The 14,708-nt window shown below is 32.1% G+C and overlaps 1 pseudogene across 1 annotated transcript in view; it reads right to left on the bottom strand.

Annotated features, from left to right (window-relative positions):
* Positions 1-2,326: 2,326 nt before the first annotated feature.
* LOC143233389 (ubiquitin conjugation factor E4 A-like) overlaps positions 2,327-14,708 on the bottom strand; it is a 56,127-nt pseudogene continuing 43,745 nt past the window's right edge. Inside the window, exons 14-18 of the transcript XR_013018117.1 lie at positions 11,282-11,395; positions 8,521-8,766; positions 6,747-7,009; positions 3,498-3,654; positions 2,327-2,795 (exon numbers count right to left, since the gene is read on the bottom strand). The product of XR_013018117.1 is annotated as a ubiquitin conjugation factor E4 A-like (transcript). The remainder of the gene's footprint in view (positions 2,796-3,497; positions 3,655-6,746; positions 7,010-8,520; positions 8,767-11,281; positions 11,396-14,708) is intronic.

The following is a 14,708-nucleotide window of genomic DNA, read 5'->3' as shown; positions in this document are numbered from 1 at the left end:
ATTATTGCCTTCATCAAGCAGTGTAAACCTGATATCTGTTGACCCCAGAAAAACTAGAATCCTTTGCCGAGGAGGTATTTTTCTGCAGCTTTCAACACTCCAGGGCCATGATTAACTACGTAAACCTTGGAAAGCAGATATCAACGTTCAGTGCTCTCCTACCAAAAGCACAGTTGCCTATATTTGATATTTATCAATTTGTCTATAACTCCTGCTGAAATGCAACATTCTCTGGAAACAACAACCTCCACAAAACTTCATACAGCTCACAGAATTACCAACTATGTTAAAGTCATAACCGAGCATAAACAAGAAGCTGATTTTATATTTAACCATGGATTTACCCTACAATATTTTCATTTTAGTGCCGAATGCCCCGACGTCGAGCAACTAACCTTCAAAATGTCAAGTCTGTTAATCAGAGTACCCCTCGTCTAGTAAGCTTTTCATCTTTATGAATGCCAATTATCTCTGTTGCAAGCAGCAATACTTTAATTAATGCTAAGAAGAAAGACCAGGATACACCAACCAACATTGACGTTACCCCTCAGCAGCAACCCAAACCTAAGAAGACAGCTTCATGCCCGACTAAACCACGTTCATTAAGACTACAGGCGTATCAACCGCTGCAGATATCATCACATTCAGCAAGAAGACACAATCATCCCAGACCGAGTAGAACAACTCATTGAGATAGAATCGATCACTCAGTTTTCTATCCATGAACTGCCTATCTTTATTCTCCTGGTGCCTTAGGTCGATCTTTTAATCAATTGCAGACTTAACACGTTTTATCATTGTATATTTTTTGTTATAAGCTTTACCAACTCTAATTTTCTTTCCAGCAACTTGCAGACATGGCCAGGGTAGATTTTTCAGCGTCCTGATCATGAAAGTGGGTTTTCTCAGGATACTCCCGTTTCCTCCCACAGCAAATTCCAAGATTTTTGGATCTACAGATCCCTATCCTCTTGTGTTTATTTTTGTAGATTCAGAATTTAAGCTCCTGCAGGCACTTGATTGCATTACAAATTTGTTAACTTTAAATCTTGGTTCAGTTATTAATAATTGCTAGCCTGGTTAAATTTTGCTTCATGAGTAGGGGGAAGAGAAGGTCTCTTCTGAGGGCCCTCAATTGCTTTGCATCTCTTTGTAAGATGTAAAGTGTTAAAGTAACTGCCACGAATTTTATTTATTCTGTAGAGCAACATTAGATGTAGTCACAAGTTGCTTTCAAAGTATAACCATTGAACTGGAACATATCTGAAACAGTTAGAGTGAATGAAGTGCATATTCATACTTTTCCAGGCCTGATGCAGCAACTATTGATTTCTCTATGATCAGACTGTGAAAATAACTGAAATGCAGTAAAAGGATTATGGAAACCAGACAGGGAGGAATATTGTACTGTGGACATTGGTAGTCTTATTACAAGCGTGGTCAGAAAGAGCAACATGGACTGTAGTAATATAGAGAAGCTTCAATATCATTAATATGTATGCGACCTCTGTAGATGTTATCTGCAAGACAATTCAAATATCACTTGGAAGTGAATTGTAGTTTCATAATGCCAATTTATAACACTTATTTATGTCGAAATAGAAGCCAGAATTTTGTGTTATACCTTCCAAAGGCTATGTTATTCCTGCAAACCTCTCATTATGTCAGATTAATTAAACTTCAGTGACTTTTCATTGTATTTCAAAATTAACATCATTTCACTTTTTTACCTGTAATGTGTGCATTATAGTATCTCACTTCACCGATGTTCCATGGTCTATTTATCTTTTCCAACTGAAAAGCATGGAATAAAAATTTTAGACTACCACCAATATTTATATTTGTACAGTAAGTTCATTCTCAGTGTATACTTTAAGCTTCTATATGATTATACACAGATACTGGCATTTTGTGTAACAAATTCTGAAACAACACAGTTGTTAGAGGTAACATACTTTTATGAAACTAAGATTTATATTTGCGTGGACCGGATATAGCATATCTCCATAATGGTTTAGTAAAACATTTCACATGGGATCATAGTTTTTCCTTAGCTTAGTTGGTAACCTACAGATGTCACTAAGTAATCCAGCAGTTTATCATTCCTGTAAAATGCTTTGGGAGAAAAAAAGAGAATACTAGAATAAAATTTAATGTCTATTAAACAAGACCTTTCATCATAATGAGCTAATGTAGATATCTCAATACAGCTACTGGAAATGGCAAAATTTTTAAACAACTTGTGCAGTACCATAAAGATGGAACAAATAATAAAATCCTATTGAAAAAAACTTTTCATCCAAAAAGTAATGGATAACTCTCATCATTAGTTTTGTAATACATTTTATTTTCATTAATGGCAGGAAAACACAGCTTACAACAAAGGATGGCAATTTCATCATTTATTTTACCAGAAAAACGTATGCTTGTGCTTTCACAGTGGAAGTAAAGCAGACATGTTGATATACAAACTATACAAGAAAATTCTGATAAAAACTCTGAATGATCCACAAGTTTTAAAACTGCTTCATTTATTTATGCTGAGCTTCATACAGTCATACTATGCTTTCAACTTTTTATTGTAATTATTAAGATGCATCTTAAATTCCTAGTAATTGACAAATAATTTCTGTACAATTTAAAAAAAAGTAACAATTATCTATTATCCCTAATTATTTCAGGAAGAAATATTTCTCTGTTTCTTTAACCATTCTTCAATTTTCTGCTTCAGTTCAGTGTCCGGTGTTACCATGTCCATTGACAGGGGTCTGCGATTAAATGGATCAGACTGGTCACTGAAGGAAAAAAAACAACAGGATTTGATAACATTTGGATATCTATAAATGAAAGTTAACTAATTAAACAATATCTAATCACTAAATGTTCATTCATAGATATATAGATGCAATTAAAGTTCCAAATAAGCAAATGTGATTCATATTTGGAACCAAAGAGACATTATTTATACCAGTGGTAGATAAGTCAGTTACAATATTATTTATTTGAATAAATTTTACTAAAATTCCAAAAAAGTGGTAAACCAAAAATAGGTTAAACAACCCTAACAATAATGATAAAAGTTTATCAGTTATTACAAGAACCTACAAATTAATATCATTACAAGGTTTGTTTGTTTTTGAATTTTGTGCAAAGCTACGAGGACTATCTGCACTAGCGTTCCTACTTTAACAATGTAAGACTAGAGGGAAGGCAGCTAGTCATCACCATCCACTGCCAACTCTTGGGCTACTCCTTTACCAACGAATAATGGGATCCACTGTCACATTATAATGCTCCCATGACTGAAAGGGTGAGCATGCTTGGTGTGATGTGGATTTGAACCCATGATTATTAAATTATGAGTCAAGCACCTTAATCACCTGATCATGCCAGGCCTTATATAAAGGTAAGAATTTGAGAATATAATATTTTAACAAAAGTGATCCTACAGAATAAGAAACCAGAGATTTATCAGCCAAGTTCCAGCTTCAACCAACCTTAGCAAGTGCCGAGCAATTGTTGATCTATCTACTCTTACTCTGGAGGAGGAAGTATTACAGGATCTTCCATCAAAGTGCTCATGATTGGATCCAAGAATTCTTCAGGTGCATCTGCTGTCACTTCATCGTCTCTTTTCTGGTCCATAGCAAATTTCTGTGAACACAAGAAACAGTAAAACTTGCCTGAATATTGAAACAAAAGATGTTGAACTATAAACAAATTATTTGAAGATACCAATGTTAATATATTACCTATATGTGCACCTATCATATTGAATGAAATTTTTGTACTTAGCCAATAACATACTAATTACTGTGAAATTTAGTCATTTAAGATAAATAGTCCATTTCAGTTTTTAAATACACAGTTTGATATTACTTGCTCAAAGTTATTAACAGCTGTTGGACATGACAAAATCTGCTTATGTATCAAAGAGGTTTGTTTATATTTCACTAGCATGTCTGAATACTAATTATTGTCACTTCCCTAGCATCTGAAGATTGGCATACTTAAGAATACTTTATACAATATATTTTGACAACTTATAAATTAATTGCAACCATATTGGAAAATGATCAATTATTGTTGTAAGTCATGAACTTAAAAAACAATAATACAGGATTATTTATCGTTCAACATAAACACTTGTTACCCAATCACACAAAATAACTGTAAAACATTTACAGTATTGTGCAATTAATGTTAGGACAAGAAAAATATTTTGTCATGATTTTATGGCACTATTCTTCCATGCTATTATACAATGTAAATTTCAACAATCCCTGTTGACAACTGAATGAATCAAGTCGAGAATACTTATCATTCTTTATAATTCCCATATACTTATACCAAGGGTATGTCGTGGAGTTCAGCTTGAATGAACATACTGATCAAATTTTGGCATATGATATAACTGTCATGGTACCACATGCAGTGTCTTAACTAGACTGAAAGAAGCTAGCATGTGGTATCAGGATGTGATAGAAGAAATCAGTTTAACAGCACTCCACAAATAAACCTTGATAAAGAAAGCATTTACCAATATATATTAAATTTTACTGTCATGCCACGACCCAGGAATCAGAGAATTCATATGAAAATTTTACATGATACAGACTGGACTCTAAAAAAAATTATTGTAGAATTGGAAATGCTCCCCAAACACGGTCAAGTACACCCTAGATCGTGAGATCGAGACAGGTTGATTTGAAAATAGGGAATGAAAAGGCAAAACACTTCAACTCAATTATCCTGATGTTAAATATCTTAGTTTATGTAGCTTTTGTGACTGAAGGAAGAGTGAAACGAGATAAATGACCATATACCAAATGACAGAACAGTGTCCAGATTTACAGTATTAAGGAAATTCAACAAGAATGGAATGTTTGGTTGTGTAGTGGTTTAAAAAACACCTTTACTTTAATCTCCAGATATTGTCAAGAGACTGAAATTTACTAAACAATACAAAAACTGGATTGCTGATGATTGGAAAATGGTGTTATGGAAGGAGGAGTTCCAGTTTAATAACATATTTGGTTCAAAGCATAAGTTATATGTCTGGCAGAAGAAAAGTGAAAGATATATACCTCAATGTATGGCATTTACCATAAAGCATGTGAAAGGCAATGTGATAGTTTGGGGGTGTTTTCCTGCTGAAGCAACAGAAGATACTTGCAAAATAGATGGAATAATGGACCAGTGTAAGTACCATCAGATACTGATCCATCACAGTATACCCAGTGATTTGCACACTGTTAGTAAAGAACTGCAATACGAAGAAGATGATGACCCCAAACACTCATCCAACCTATGCAGAAATTTAATTAAAAAAAGTGCAGGAGTCATTCATAACACAATGACCACCATAGTCCTGATCTCAACACAACTGGTCAGATCTAGGATTTGATAGATCAAAACCTTTGATTTAATCCTTTAAAAGTACCCTGAAACCTAATTTTGATTTTGTCCTAACACTTTTGCACAGCACTGTACATACCTTTTAAAAAAAACATACTTTGAAGTAACTAAATAAAATTAGAAGTATTCCCATACCATCAATCATTTAAGACTTCTTGCAATGATAAAAAAATGTAATTAAATATTTCAAAATTTCAATTAACAATGAAAATGATAGCAACACTTAAAGACAAATAAAACTCACATAAAAAGTACTTCATGTACTATCAAAGATTCAATCTAATAAACTGTATTTACTCTGGTGTTATATTAAATCAATAGAAATTTTCATTTCTGCTCTTTCTTAAATGTCTTTCTTTTTATTAAAGCATCAGATGAACTTTTAACGAAGTAAACACCATGGAAATGTAATATACATTCCAAACATTATCTTAGACATCTTAATAACAATGGACAAACAGATTTTTATAGTTTTATGTAGTATAACAACTATTTCTAGTTGTTTTAACTAATAATTCCTTAGAAAAAAAATTAACACCTGATAAACTAATAAATGATAACCAAAATGTTCTGAAACATTCTACAAATGTGCAACCCTGCACATTTTTATTTTTTCTAGGTAAGAAAATGGTATTTTACAACAATACTTGACAAAATATTTTCAGCTATGTTAATTGTAAATTATTTTGTGTAATGCAATAAACAGCTTGAAATGTACACCTACCATCTTGGATATACAGAACATGAAAATTATTATAAATTATAATTAAATTATTAGTTTGCTTATATTGTAATAGAATTATATACAAATTTCATGTGTTTGGCTATAATTATTTGTCCAGTTTGGCTGGAAGTTTTATTAAAAGTTTGTTTGGGAATTTCATACAAAGCTACTCTAGGGCTATCTGCAGTACATGTCCCTAATTGAGCAGTGTGAGACTAGAGGGAAGGCAGTTAGTTATCACCACTCACTATCAACTCTTGGGCTACTCTTTTACCAACAAATAGTGGGACTGGCTGTCCCATTATATCATCTCCATGGCTGAAAGGGCGAGCATGTTTGGTGCAATGGGGATCAAAACCCGCAACCCTCAGATTACGAGTTGACCGCCTTTATCCATCTGGCCATGCCGGGGTCCTTTATTAAAAGTACTTCTCCTTTTTCATTATATTTGCTACACCCAGTTCTGACAAGGCCTTTTGCTCCCCACAACATCTGGTCTCTTAAGGCTGTCGGAAACATGAAGGATATAACGGTTGAAACAATATTTACATTAGTGAAATACATGGGAATAATCTTATGATAATAAAACAAACAAGCCACACACCAGCATGACTTCATGCAACTGTTCTAAATCAGCAGCCAAAATTGACTGTCCAATTTTATGTAGTACAACTTGAGCTTTGGAAACAGGTTTGTGGAATACGATCTACCATCTTGTATCACAGCTAGACAAAATGTTCGAGATGTAGTCCTGTCTGTTGCACCCAAATGGAGATAAATTTTACAGATATCCTGGACCAGCTGATGAGGTTTGAAATCGTATTCTCCCAGATCTTTCACTTTCAAATTTTTTTTCTTTGGTCCAACCTGAAAATAGCAGGTTAAGAACTGAAAATTAGGACCAGAAATGCTACTAATAGTTAGGGTACCCAGCTCATAAAAAGGTGAATTTATTTTAAATATTTATAAGTAAAAAAACTTACAAACAGTATTTTTAGTTAGATATTATTGTTACTGTGTTGACTTATTTACATCACAAGCTAATACTGATAACAATACACTAATGCATTAAATGCAACTTTTATTAAATTTTTCATCTTATATTTCCTGGGAGTTATATGTTTTAAATTTTCAGTGTTAATAAATTTGAAACCTAAGTGTTAAGAATTGTGCGCACACTTTACTAAACAGGGCCATTTGCTATTCAGTTAATGTTTTCAGATTATTATATCTAAATAATGGTAATCATATTTTGGATTTCTATATTTCATTTGATGAACTAAAAAAACTTTTTTTTTCTTTGTTTGTGATCTTTGGTTTATTTTTAATTAACTTTCACTATATTAACCCTATAAGTCCTAAGTGTCAGATCTGTGGAATCAACAGACCTAGAAAATACTTGGGTCTATCAATTCAACGGATCTATCTTATGGCTATTTACAGTAAAAGTTATTCAATATTAGATTAACTATTTAATAATTATACAGGTTCAGTACAATACATACCTAACCTTCATATTATTTGTATAAATTCTGAGCTTTGAAATTTTAAAGATTTGCGAGATATTTTTTAAGAAACCATTTAAAATACTTCCCTTTCTAAGGGTTTTAATTTTTACACAAAAAATTACATAAAATAAAATTTTAGTTTTAAAAGCTACAAAAGAACAATAAAACTCATAAAAGAAAAAAACTGAACATAAATGTTGCTATTCAGTGGTGCATGTTGAAATTAATTGCAAAGAGAAAAATATATTTCAATTTATTAATTTAAAGTATTTTGTTTTTAAAAATTATAGAAATGATTAGTAATATTTTTCTGAATTGTCTTAAAATTCTGTGAGGCGACTTTACCCCTCAAGTCATTGGTGAAACCACTCAAGGAATTTAAAATGAATAATTTGCTCACTAACTGGGGACAACAAGGTTAAAAAGGATTTTCTTTTTTAGCACATACAGTATCTGGTGAGAGTTTTGAAAGGGTAAAGAATATAAAAAGGCCAATATCAATGTCTTCAAAATGTAAGAATTATGTTCTTTAACACTTTGTTAGTCACTGGTATGACTGAACAAAATATGAAATGAATGACATTATACACTATACTAACATATGAAACTCAATATTCTGGGCTCTTTTGAAATGTGGACTTTTCTCCTTTAGGACAAATGTTCCTAGTTTACTCCTGAAGGAGAAAGGTCCACATTTTTGTAAGTGCTCAGATTATTGGGCATCACATTGTGTTCAGTTGATCTGTTGAACCCGTGTTTTCCTGACGCGTGGCGACTACACATTACACTTACATAAATTACTTAGTTTCTAAAGATAATTATCACCTAACAGTTAAAGAAACCTGTATCAGGAAAAAAATAATGACACACCAAGTGTAACAGGAAGTAATTCAGCATAGAGGCAATGCGATGAACCATTGAAGGATGACAAAAAATTGAGGTAATTTCCGATGTCAACCACTTCAGAGTGTAGATAGTTTCATTGCTCATAACATTATGAAACCTGGCCAGCAGACCAAGGTGGTGAAAGTTTTCTTCATTTTGCTGTCGATAGTTAGTTGGAAGAGAATTCCAACTGTCTCGTTTTATCTGCAATTCTTTGATTTTAGCCATTAACTGAAAAAAAGAGAATTGTGCAGTAATATCATTATCCTGAGTGTGAATGCAGTTAAAACATTTATACAAGTGATTCACTTGAGCCTAACACCTTTGCTGAACAACACATTAATAGTTTTCCATTAATAATACACATGTGGAAATATAGTCTTTCAGTTTCATTCATCACAGAAATAGTCTTAAATATTCTAGGATGAAGAAACAGTTTATCAAATTAAAGTAACAAGTGTACAGAAAATAAAATTAGTTCTTTACAAGCAATAGATTGTACAATAGATCTATTTTCTCAGTGTAACATAGTTAATTAGGTTAGTGATTGTATCAAATTCAGTAAATTACTTTTCATCTAAATGAGATTCAACATTACTATTAACAATTTGTTTTGTATTTTGTACAAAGCTACTCAAAAGTTACCTGCACTAGCTGTCTCTAATTTTGAAGTGAAAGATAGAAACAAGGTAGCCAACTCATGGGCAAATCTCTACCAATGAACAGTGGGATTGAAGTAACACTTACAGCTAAATCAGTGAGCATGTTTAGTGATGGGGCTTAAGTCCACAACCTACAGACTGTTAGTTGATCGCCTAATCAGCAGGTAAATACCAACAGAAATAGTAATAGACCCATGCAAACCTTTTGAGATCACAATAATAAAAAATCAAAACTAGAATAATAAGAAAGCATTAGTTGTGAAAGGCAAATTTCTCACAGCCTCCACTGTTTCAACTATATAGCTGGTCCAAAGAGCTCTTGAATGAGTGAAAAGTATGGTTAACAATAAACAAAATGAATACAGTGTGGATGGAGCACAATTATTATACAGTCTACTAATTCTTGAAAATTGCTAAGGGACTGTAATAAGTCTGATACTAATATCTTATGACAAGTACAATTTCAATGATATTTCACAACTTCTATCAACTGACTTACATAAAGTGTTCAGATTGTTACTGTTTGTTGTATTCCACCTGGGTGTAAGAACTCTGGTTTAAGAAACATGCAGTGTAAGTAGTGGATGTGATATAGTGTGGTTGGAACATTATTATTTTACAATATAACTCTCGAAACTTTCTAAGATACTATATAGAGAATGTAGCGTCTTAAAGCGTAACGTCTTATGACAAGTATAATTATGCAATTTTTATAACAATAGCATAGATAAGTACACTATCTGTCTGTCTGTAAGTGCATATAACTGCATAAAAATCAAAATAAAATTATAAAAAAGCAATCAATGATACTTTAATGATTCAGTAAGAGTTTACATCACTTCCAAAGTATTGATTATCTAACTTCTAATCAATTTTTAATAAATTAAATACTATAATTTCCTGGATAAATGATAACTTATCAACGTGCATTAATTTTTATATCTATTCATACTAAACAGCTTAAAGTAAAACTAGGCAATGCTATGACTGAAAAGTACAAACAATAACAAATATTTACTGCTATCAAATAATCTAGCAATATTCAATGAGTTGTAAAAAAGATCCAACCGTGATAACAAGAAACCCACATGAATCAAAAATGCATCTTGGAATGGTTGGTATGGGTATTAACACTTTTACTGATAAGGAGAGAACATTTTGGTCTTCTTGGGTCATTTTCTGGTTAATCTGAAGATGATATAAGGAGGTCAAAACATTGTTATCTGCTTTATTTTGGATAAAGTGTTATTACCCACACCAAAAGTTCCACTTATTTCAAAGCATTTGTTAATACATATACAACATTTTGTTCAGTTAAAAAAACTTTTTTGAACTGAACTTTAGATAATTCTGACTTAATGAAAATATACAGTAAAAGCCTTTCAAACAGTTCAAAATATTTTGTCAAAATTATTTGGAAAACTAACAGAACTGCAACCTGAAGATTATTCAATCTACAAGTTTTAAAGAAAACATATGAAAAGGAAAAAACAGATTTTTAACAAAGCTTCTATTGTTATGTGAAATACACTGTTAACAAAGCTTCTATTGTTATGTGAAATACACTGTTAACAAAGCTTCTATTGTTATGTGAAATACACTGTTAACAAAGCTTCTATTGTTATGTGAAATACACTGTTAACAAAGCTTCTATTGTTATGTGAAATACACTGTTAACAAAGCTTCTATTGTTATGTGAAATACATTGTTAACAAATCTTCTATTGTTATGTGAAATACATTTTTAACAAAGCTTCTATTGTTATGTGACTGTTAACAAAGCTTCTATTGTTATGTGAAATTGTTAACAAAGCTTCTATTGTTATGTGAAACACATTGTTAACAAAGCTTCTATTGTTATGTGAAACACATTTTTAACAAAGCTTCTATTGTTATGTGAAACACATTTTTAACAAAGCTTCTATTGTTATGTGAAACACATTTTTAACAAAGCTTCTATTGTTATGTGAAACACATTTTTAACAAAGCTTCTATTGTTATGTGAAAGACATTGAAACCTAAAAATTCAAAAGACACTGTTGTGGTGAAAATATATTTTGAGAGTATTCAAATAGTTTCACTCACTAAAAGAGCTTCGTCTAAGAGAAAGATAGCATCATTAATGAGAAGGTTTATGAAACGAAGGAAGAGAGGTACTTCTGCATCTTCAACTTTCTCTTCAGCTTCTACTGCTAATTGCTGTTAGAGAAACAAAAGAATACAAAAAATTGAATGAAATATGATACGGGTGTAATGTGTAACTTAAAACAAGTTAATATTGATTAATAAGATAGTTTATCAAACTGCAGAATAATATTGTACTCAAGTTTTATTTTCAGATGTAATAATATGGAAACTTAGTGAAAACAAAATTTCAGATCACATACAATAAAAAACATAGCAACTAACTTATGAAAATTTAATAACACTATATATATATATGTTGAAAGAGAAATTTCAGTGTTGTGTGTTATTTAAAACCATGTTAAATATTTTAAAACTAATAAATATGTAAACTGATATATATATATATATATATATATATATATATAACTGAAGATAATGAACATGACTTGATAAGAAATTATAAATATAAAAACATAACAAAAAATGCTTCGTGTCTGATTTTTAAGGTGGGAAAATAATAAAAATAAAGTGTTAACCCCTTTTAGAGGGATAGTAGAACCTTGATTAAAGAGCACCTTAAAACAATGGGCACTGTGCCATTACGGGCAAATTTGAAATTACAGATTAAAGGCACTGTCTTTAGTCTTTTTTTCTACAACAGTAGTCAGTACAGCAACCAGTTATTTTTTTATGCCTGTGTTGTGTGCCCTAAAACTCCAAACATCCCAGAATGACAACCAATATTTAAACACTTGCAATGTTTAATAGATTGGTGCTGAACCCTATACTGTAATAAACATCCTCTCAGATTCAAAGTGTAAACTTATTACCCTGAGGAATTCTCACTGCAGACACTGTCAGGCACATAGACTGATAAATTTTACACCATGCTATTGGAGCATGGGTCAAGTCAGCTTATTTCTGCGCATGTGCTTTGCTGCTCTTGAAGTATTTTCTGACATCACATAAACAGTCTAATAACAAAAAATGCAATTTATTGCCTTATTTTCAGCAGATTTCTGTCACTGACAGTAAAACAAACACAGAAAATAAATGTGAAATGTTTAGCAGTTGAATCTCTGAAGTGGAGTACTGAGAAACTTTGTTATTAATAATAAAGTAAAAAGGTACAACTCATGTACTCCTGTGTCCTGCATATACAAAACAAAATGGGGAGGGTTTTAAATTTAGAAATGTAATATGGAATCCAGCTTTGTGTGGCTCACTTTACATTATTGTTAGAGAGGGTTTTTGATCGCAGTCAGAATGGAATATAAATGTTCTAGTGTACTTGGAAAGGTAGCAGCAATGGTATAAAACAAGCTAAGGTGGTAACAATAGTCTATTCTTCATATGCACATTTTATTAACAGCACAGCACATGAACAATAAACATCCAATTCAATCATAATAAATGAAAAGACATTTAACACAAAGAAAAATAATTAAGACATTACCCCTATGCTTTCTGTTGATTTCAGCTATAAAAACCTCTATATTGCTACCATAACACCACCAAAACAATTAGCTTCTCATGCAATAATACTATAACAGATATGTTAATGTTTTTCTAATGCAAGAAAACCACAATATTAACTGCAAACTTGGCTATGGTGGGTAGCTGTTAGCGAGGTTACTCAGAGCTCGTTGTGCATGTCTAGCAAGCACTCATGCTTATGGTGAACGGTTTCTTTGTCAATGTTGCAGTGCAGTTTACTTCACAAATGACTTGTTCTTATCCTGGAAAGTCACCAAGGAAACAACCTTTGCATTAAACACTTTTCAAGAAACGCTCACAGGAAAAAGATGTGCATGTGAAACTGGACAAACAGCCAATGCCACATTAATTCTTGTACTTAGTGTGGCACAAAATTGTCCATAGCAGATAGCATACCAAGTAAAGGTTTACATGGTGTGGAAAAACATTGTCAGCATTTTACTGGAGATATAAAATATCTATAAATGTGTTTTTAACATTACTGTGACTAAACTGTGTCAATTACTTGCAGTTAAAGATAGATCAAGCAGAAAAGTGAAGATAAGCCTAGTTACATTTCTCTCTACCTTTATGTTTCAGAAAAGTGAAGATAAGCCTAGTTACATTTCTCTCCACCTTTATGTTTCAGAAAAGTGAAGATAAGCCTAGTTACATTTCTCTCTACCTTTATGTTTCAGAAAAGTGAAGATAAGCCTAGTTACATTTCTCTCCACCTTTATGTTTCAGAAAAGTGAAGATAAGCCTAGTTACATTTCTCTCCACCTTTATGTTTCAGAAAAGTGAAGATAAGCCTAGTTACATTTCTCTCCACCTTTATGTTTCAGAAAAGTGAAGATAAGCCTAGTTACATTTCTCTCCACCTTTATGTTTCAGAAAAGTGAAGATAAGCCTAGTTACATTTCTCTCTACCTTTATGTTTCAGAAAAGTGAAGATAAGCCTAGTTACATTTCTCTCCACCTTTATGTTTCAGAAAAGTGAAGATAAGCCTAGTTACATTTCTCTCCACCTTTATGTTTCAGAAAAGTGAAGATAAGCCTAGTTACATTTCTCTCCACCTTTATGTTTCAGAAAAGTGAAGATAAGCCTAGTTACATTTCTCTCTACCTTTATGTTTCAGAAAAGTGAAGATAAGCCTAGTTACATTTCTCTCCACCTTTATGTTTCAGAAAAGTGAAGATAAGCCTAGTTACATTTCTCTCCACCTTTATGTTTCAGAAAAGTGAAGATAAGCCTAGTTACATTTCTCTCCACCTTTATGTTTCAGAAAAGTGAAGATAAGCCTAGTTACATTTCTCTCTACCTTTATGTTTCAGAAAAGTGAAGATAAGCCTAGTTACATTTCTCTCCACCTTTATGTTTCAGAAAAGTGAAGATACCTTTATGTTTCAGAAAAGTGAAGATAAGCCTAGTTACATTTCTCTCTACCTTTATGTTTCAGAAAAGTGAAGATAAGCCTAGTTACATTTCTCTCCACCTTTATGTTTCAGAAAAGTGAAGATAAGCCTAGTTACATTTCTCTCCACCTTTATGTTTCAGAAAAGTGAAGATAAGCCTAGTTACATTTCTCTCCACCTTTATGTTTCAGAAAAGTGAAGATAAGCCTAGTTACATTTCTCTCTACCTTTATGTTTCAGAAAAGTGAAGATAAGCCTAGTTACATTTCTCTCTACCTTTATGTTTCAGAAAAGTGAAGATAAGCCTAGTTACATTTCTCTCTACCTTTATGTTTCAGAAAAGTGAAGATAAGCCTAGTTACATTTCTCTCCACCTTTATGTTTCAGAAAAGTGAAGATAAGCCTAGTTACATTTCTCTCCACCTTTATGTTTCAGAAAAGTGAAGATAAGCCTAGTTACATTTCTCTCTACCTTTATGTTTCAGAAAAGTGA

This window comes from Tachypleus tridentatus, chromosome 12 (assembly GCF_004210375.1).
Source record: "Tachypleus tridentatus isolate NWPU-2018 chromosome 12, ASM421037v1, whole genome shotgun sequence".
In the NCBI taxonomy this organism is placed as follows: domain Eukaryota; kingdom Metazoa; phylum Arthropoda; class Merostomata; order Xiphosura; family Limulidae; genus Tachypleus; species Tachypleus tridentatus.
Note: the sequence above shows the minus strand (reverse complement) of the source record. Positions and strands in the feature narration are given on the sequence as shown.